This window comes from Erinaceus europaeus, chromosome 16, assembly GCF_950295315.1.
Source record: "Erinaceus europaeus chromosome 16, mEriEur2.1, whole genome shotgun sequence".
Taxonomy (NCBI): Eukaryota; Metazoa; Chordata; class Mammalia; order Eulipotyphla; family Erinaceidae; genus Erinaceus; species Erinaceus europaeus.
Genome location: NC_080177.1, coordinates 76,413,798 through 76,421,128, shown reverse-complemented (window position 1 = coordinate 76,421,128; position 7,331 = coordinate 76,413,798). Strand labels below are relative to the sequence as shown.

Genomic DNA, 7,331 nt, shown 5'->3' with positions numbered 1-7,331 from the left:
TAGGACCAGTGGATTCGTGGTGCTGGCACCGAGCCCCAGTGATAATCCCGGGGGGGGGGAATATCAACATTTTAATGGCTTCCTTTTAGGTGCATTTTTAGCAGGTGATTTGTGTGCAGTGATGAATCATCAACTTGAAAGTTTTATTTTATTTTATTTCATTTTATTTCAGAAATAAAACTGCTCAGTTCTGGTTTATGGTAGTGCAGGGGGTTGAACCTTGGAGCTCAGAGCCTCAGGTGTGAAAGTTATTTTCAGAACCATTGTGCAGTTTCCTTAGCCCTCAACTTGAAATCTTAGCCAAATAGGATTCATTCCTCCCACATTTCTTGTTACTGTGGTCTGCTCAGTGCTAACTTTTCTCTGTAAATTTCGGCTTTTAGGTCTAGTGCAGTTCTTGAGTTGAGAGAGGCATTTTATCCCATCTGTTAAGAGCTTCTTCTGAGAAGAGTGTTTTGCAGAAAATTGAGAAATTTTGCTCATATATCCACAATGGAAAACCATTAGTCCCTCCAATAAAAAAATATTCAAAGAACTGTTTTTGTATTCTATTGTTAATTCATTTTCCCTAGCCATATTGAAAGGTAATAAGCCTACGTTTCTAAATTGTAGTATTGACTACATTTCAGGCCTGGGTATTGATGATCTGTCCCGTCATGTAGTGTTGAGGGCCATTGATGAAACTGTCCAAAGAGCCTTGTGTCAACAACTGTGGCCGCTGTAGATTTATTATTGCCTTATTGAAAATGACTTCTACTTGGTTTTGTCTGAAGGTGATGAGCCAAACATTCCTACTTTGCAACTCTATAAAATATTTTATTGCTTTATAACTCATTTTGAGAACTGCTATGACAGCCTCACTGTTGTTAGAATGACTCTTTGTTGAGATTCATTAATTTCTCTGTTTTAATCAGAGTTATAAAGAAGGGTTTCTACATTGTCTACACAACTAGATGATATCTTCTGTGACTGAATGTGTTGACTTACCTTTTTTAAATTGAGTGTGAGTTTTCATGTCTCCTCACGACTCATATTAATGACTGAGGAAAGCAACACTATAGGTGATTTCTACTTAAAATTGTCTTAATTTTTTAAACCTTTATTTATTTATTATTGGATAGCGACAGAGACAAATTGAGAGGGGATGGGGGAGATAGAGGGAAAGAGACAGACACCTTCAGCTCTGCTTATTACTTTTTTAATAATGATTAACAAGATTGTAAGATAACGGGGGTACAATTCCACACCGTTCCCACCACTACAGTTCCGTGTCCCATCCCTTTGATTGGAAGTTTCCCTATTCTGTACCCCTCTTTGGGAGAATGGACCAAACTTCTTTTTGGGGTGCAGAAGTTGGGAGGTCTGGCTTCTATAATTGCTTCTCCATAGAACATGAGTATTGGCAGGTTGATCCATATCCCCAGCCTGTTTCTGTTTTTCCTCAGTGGGGCAGGGCTTTGGGGGGTGGTGGTTAGATTCTGGGACACATTGGTGAGGTCACCTGCCCAGGAAAGTGAGGTTGGCATCATGGTAGCATCTGCAACTTGGTGGCTGAAATGTGGTACGATATAAAGCAGGAACAAATTGTTTAATAATCAGGAACCCAAAGGTATGAACACAGCAGATGCAATTAGGGGTTTTAGGTGGGAAGAAGCTAGAAAGTCTATTTTAGGTATGTTCCAAGGGGCCCATGACTTTAGTATTTTTTTTCTGAGCCTGACAGCTAACATGCAGGTGGGCTGAAAGTATTGTCTGGGAAGATGGTGTCAGAGTTGAGAATAGGATTAGAAAGATGGATTAGAGCAGAGAGTAGCTCCCAAATATGAGAAAAGTATATAAATAGCATTAACTGCTAGCCCTATCAGTTTGACCTTGGGCCCATCCATATATATATATATATATATATATATATATATATATATATATATATATATTCCTATCTAGCACAGGAGCCTGTGTGACCTCTGAGTCCCTGTCAGTCTGAGCCCACAGTCCATGGTCACAGCTAGGCAAAACTAAACTTTCTGGCTTTTTGGTCTTGCACCTGTCTCCAGAACTGTGAGAAAATAAATTTCTCTTGTGTAAGCCATCTAGTCTATGGGATTTGGTTTTGTCACCCTGAGTATACCAGTCCAGGGAACAAAGACTCAAGAGTGACAGGATGTGTTTAGGTCAGGCAAAGACAAGCAGCTCCATGAGGCTGGAGACACGGGCATTTGAGACATGGTGGGAGATAAGAGATGCAGTGCCTGATCTGAGTACCTAGCTAACTCTGTACCTCTTTGATAGTATCTCGGTTCGAGTCCCCGGTTCCCCATCTGCAGGGGAGTCGCTTCACAGGCGGTGAAGCAGGTCTGCAGGTGTCTGTCTTTCTCTCCCCTTCTCTGTCTTCCCCTCCTCTCTCCATTTCTCTCTGTCCTATCCAACAATGAACAACATCAACAATGGCAATAATAATAACCACAGTGAGGCTACAAAAAGGGGGAAAAATGGTCTCCAGGAGCGGTGGATTCATGATGCAGGCACCAAGCCCAGCAATAACCCTGGAGGAAAAAAAAAAAAAAGCTATGGGGAGGTGGGTAGATAGCATAATGGTTATGCAAAGAGACTGTCATGCCTGAGGCTTCCAAATCCAAGGTTCAGTCCTCCACACCACCATAAACCAGAGCTGATCAATGCTCTGGTAAAAAGAAAAAAAAAAAAAAGGAGAAGCTATAGGTAACACCCCAAGCCATTTCCCACACTTCCTAACAGGAAGGTCTGTGGCTCTATAGACATAAGATTTGATCTGTGACATTATGCATTTTGAATTAGTGTCCAGGTTAATGGCACAAAGCACAAGGACTGGCGTAAGGATCCCAGTTCCAGCCCCTGGCTCCCCATCTGCGGGGGGGGGGGGGGCTTCATGAGCAGTAAAGCAGGTCTGCAGGTGTCTACCTTTCTCTCCCCATCTTTGTCTTCTCCTCCTCTCTCGATTTCTCTTTAACCCATCCAACAAATAAAATGGGAGAAAATGGCCTTCAGGAGCAGTGGATTCATAGTGCAGGCACCAAGCCCCAGCGATAACCCTGGAGGAAAAATAAGTAAATAAATAAATAAGTTAGCTTCAGGGCAATGTTGAGAGTGCCAGTCTGGTGGCTGTGTTCTTTAATCTGGGTACTTGCAGTGAATGCAGTACTCACATAGATAGCTTCATTGAACCTTTATGATAATTCCCCCCCTTTTTTTTAAATTAAGTATTTGTTTATTAGAGAGAGATTGCAAGTGAATATGGTCAGAGCACTGCCCAGCTGTGGCATATGGTAGTGCTAAGGATTGAACCTTGGCATGCAAGTCTGGGGTTCTACAGTTTCACTACCTCCTTGCCCCCCTTTTCGTCCTGTTGAGCCTGCAGACCTGAGCATTGATGGACTAGCTGATTCAGGCTCGTCTAGGCCAAGCCAGTGTCATACACAGTGCAGCCAGCTCTCCCCTGAATGACTGACTCTCATTAAGAAGGAAATGGAGAATTTATTCAAATTTAACCCTAAAGGGAATGTGATGACAGATGTTTAATTGTTTGCGTTCTTGTCCCTTCTTAATGTGAGAGGCACCCTCATAAGAAAGGTTAGAGTAGACAGACTGAATCAGAGTAGCCGTCTAGCTGTTCTCTGCTCTCACTTTCATGAAATAGTCACCCCTCATATAGTCACCCCTCATATAGTACCCCTCATATAGTACCCCTCATATAGTCACCCCTCATATAGTCACCCCTCATATAGTCACCCCTCATATAGTCACCCCTCATATAGTCAGTCACCCCTCATATAGTCAATGTCAGACTGTTTCTGTCTGTCTCTAGTGGGAAAGACACTACTGAGGGCATCATATACTCATAACACAAGAAATCTGGAAAGGTAAGCTTGATCTGTCCTTGAGAATTTCAAGGAATGTGACTCTTTAATTCTAGGTCCTTCAGACAGTTGATACCTGCTGAGTTGATCCAGGCTTGCCATGAGCACACAAGCATGTAGGTACCCACCACAGAGCCCGTTTCTGCTATTGTTCATTAAGATTGTCACAAGTTCCCTACCCGTTTCTACCTTCTATTTCTGATCTGTCCCACCCTCTGAAAATCACCTTGCTGGCTATCATCTTTGGCATGGCTTTGACTTTGTCCTTTGGCTTTGCTCATCAAGTGCTACAAGTAGGGGAATGCTTTGATCTTCCCTCTCGCTATAGAGGCCGAAATGAAGGATGGAACTTTCTGAAAGTACTTGCTGATTGTTGTCACCTATGGAAGGTACTGAGCATAAAGCCTGACATGAAGTAATGCTCTATATCCCTTCCCCTCTCCTGCTTCACCGCCTGTGAAATCCATAGAGGGGTACAGCTCTCTAGATTGTTAACTTTATGTTTGGTTGGAGAGGGAGAGAGAGAGAGAGAGAGAGAGACCTAGACCTGCAGCACTTCTCTACCACTCATGAAACTTCTCCCTTACAGATGTGGACTGGAGGCTTGAACCTGGAACCTTGCATATTGCGATGTGTGTGTTCAACTTGGTATGCTTCGTCCCACAAACTTACCTCTTATTTGATTTTTTTTTTTTACTAGTGATTTGACATTGTTTTACAATATTGTAGGGTTTTGGAGGTATAGTTTCATGCGCATGCATGATCTGTACATGTCACCATGCCCTCCACCAAGATCCTCCACCTCCCTGCCCCCCCCACGTTCCAGTTCTCACCGAGTTTGGGATATAGTTGTGCTCCCCTCCCTCCTTTTTTTTTTTTTTTTGGAAGTTCATTGGTCTAGTCATTTATAGTCTACACATTTGAGCTTTAATTTTTTGCTGATGTTTTCCAGTAGCAACAAAAAAACATTTCCTGGGAGTTGGGTGGTAGGGCAGTGGGTTAAGCTCAGGTGGCCCGAAGCTCAAGGACTGGCTAAAGATCCAGGTTCGAGCCCCTGGCTCCCCACCTGCTCCCCACAAGCAGTGAAGCAGGTCTGCAGGTGTCTATCTTTCTCTCCCCCTCTGTCTTCCCCTCCTCTCTCCATTTCTCTTTGTCCTATCTAACAACCACATCAATAACAACAACAATAAAATAAAAAAATAAAAACAACCAAGGGCAACAAAAGGGAAAATAAATAAATATAAAAAAATTAAAAGAAAAAAAAATTTCCTGACAGGTGAAGCCACTTATTCTTTTGCAGCTGTGAATGGGGACTTGGCAGCCAGTGTCTAAGAGGTCCTTGGATGAGACAAATCTTGTATTGGAGTCAGATTTATGACATGCTGTTTTAACTACCAGTGTCCTGAATGGGCATACTTTTTGTCCCAGTCTTGGTCTGTTTGCTTTCTGGCCCCTCTGCTAACTGGTACCTCACACCCCAGTAGGTTGTCTGTGTGGATCGTTGCTTACTTTTCTCCCTTTCACTGTAGTGATTGCTTGATTCCTGACTCTTATCAGCTGAAATCCTGTCCTGTGTCCTCTTCCAAGAGATGAGTAGTTACATCCTGTTTACCTTGCTAGCCGGTGGGCTGACCCATCTGTCCTGCTGACTGTTAATACTGATGGTCTCTCAATATAAACACTTGCTCATTTACACCAGTGCTTTGTAACTGAACCCGCCCAAGTGGCCAAAGTCTTTCTTAAAAATGGCGGGGCAGGTCCAGCCCATCAGGGTAAGTTCTCTTTTGGGGGTTTGACCTAGCAGATTCTGAGAGAGAATTCTGTCTGTTGCCTCTTACATCTCATGCCAATTAAGTCAGTGGCTATTGTTCAACTGTAAATGAAATAGTGATTTCAAAAGTTTGTGTCTTGGAGTCTAAATTCTTGTGCTATGGGAGCAAGACAGAGACATCCCTGAGTTACGGGCTAACTGTGGGCATTTCTGATTGTGTTTTCTTCAAGCACAGATCTGTGTGGTACTGCATGCATGAGTTTCAACTTCTTCAAGAAGTTTTGTTTCTTTTTCTTTTTTTTAAATTTCTTTATTGGGGAACTAATGTTTTACATTCAACAGTAAATACAATAGTTTGTACATGCATATCATTTCCCAGTTTTCCATATAACAATACAACCCCCACTTGGTCCTCTGTCATCCTAGTCCAAAAAGGATGACAGAAGTTTCGTTTCTTTAAAAAAAACAACAAAAACAAACAAAAAACAACCAAGAGAGACCTTGATGGCATGTTGACAGGTATTGGAAATGATGGGCTTGGCGAGCTGACAGGTGACTCATGCATATGGATGTCTCCCGTGGTTATACACAGCAATCTCTTGCGAGCTATTTATGGTCGCATTGTCATGGCAATCAGTGAGCAGTAAACAAGGCTCTCAAAGCCTTCGGGAGAGTTTTTACAGTTTCTGTGACCCACTGTGGTTCCTCCATGAGCAAAAGGGGAGCTTACTGAATTGAAGAGTTCCAATATGCACTTAAAAAAACAAACAGGGAGTCGGGTGGTAGCGCAGCGGGTTAAGTGCACATGGCGCAAAGCGCAAGGACTGTCGTGAGGATCTGGTTCGAGCCCCCGGCTCCCCACCTGTAGGGGAGTCGCTTCACAGGCGGTGAAGCAGGTCTGCAGGTGTCTGTCTTTCTCTCCTCCTCTCTGTCTTCCCCTCCTCTCTCCATTTCTCTCTGTCCTATCCAACAACAATGACATCAATAACAACCATAATAACTACAACAATAAAACAAAGGCAACAAATGGGGAAATAAATAAATATTAAAAAAAACCCAAACAAAACTTCAGACTTACGGTAAAATACAAAAAGGATGATGAGATGAAAAAGAGCTGGGCTTGTGGCTGCCTGGAGGCCAGGGCTACCCATCTCCGTTGCTGGCTGTATGACCTCGGACAAGTCATCCATCCCGAATCGCCTTCTCTTTGGTGTGGTCATAGAGGTTCAGCATACTTCATGACACCGTTGTCACATAGTCAGTTGACGATTGTGAAAGAAGAGCAGAGCATGCCCAGGAGAAATCAGTCTGCAGAGAGTCTTCTGGGAAGAGGCAGTGCCTGTGTTCTTTTTGATTCTACATGCCAGAATCTTGACTTCATTGTTCAGGAATTCATATAAAATAAAATAAAAATACTTTGAGAGGGTGGATCTCCATTCAGATGTTAGGAAAATGACAAGAGGATTCATGAGGATGAAGGAACTCACGTTTTTAGTGAAATGAAATGACATATACTCGCCTTGTCTAAAACGTGGTCCATACAACACTCCGTATTCCATCATGATCGCGGCTTCACAGCGTTGTGACTGTCTGGTGACTGTTGTGTAACTCAGACTTTACATCTGGATCTTAAGAATAGTTTTTTATTTTTGGCTTTTATTATAGAA

The 7,331-nt window shown here is 42.7% G+C and overlaps 1 long non-coding RNA gene across 1 annotated transcript; it reads right to left on the bottom strand.

Annotated features, from left to right (window-relative positions):
• Positions 1–1,182: 1,182 nt before the first annotated feature.
• LOC132533373 (uncharacterized) lies at positions 1,183–6,965 on the bottom strand. The gene is made up of 2 exons (XR_009545242.1): positions 6,743–6,965; positions 1,183–1,551 (listed from the first exon to the last, which is right to left on the bottom strand). It is a non-coding gene; the product is annotated as an uncharacterized LOC132533373 (long non-coding RNA).
• Between the last annotated feature and the right edge of the window lie 366 nt (positions 6,966–7,331).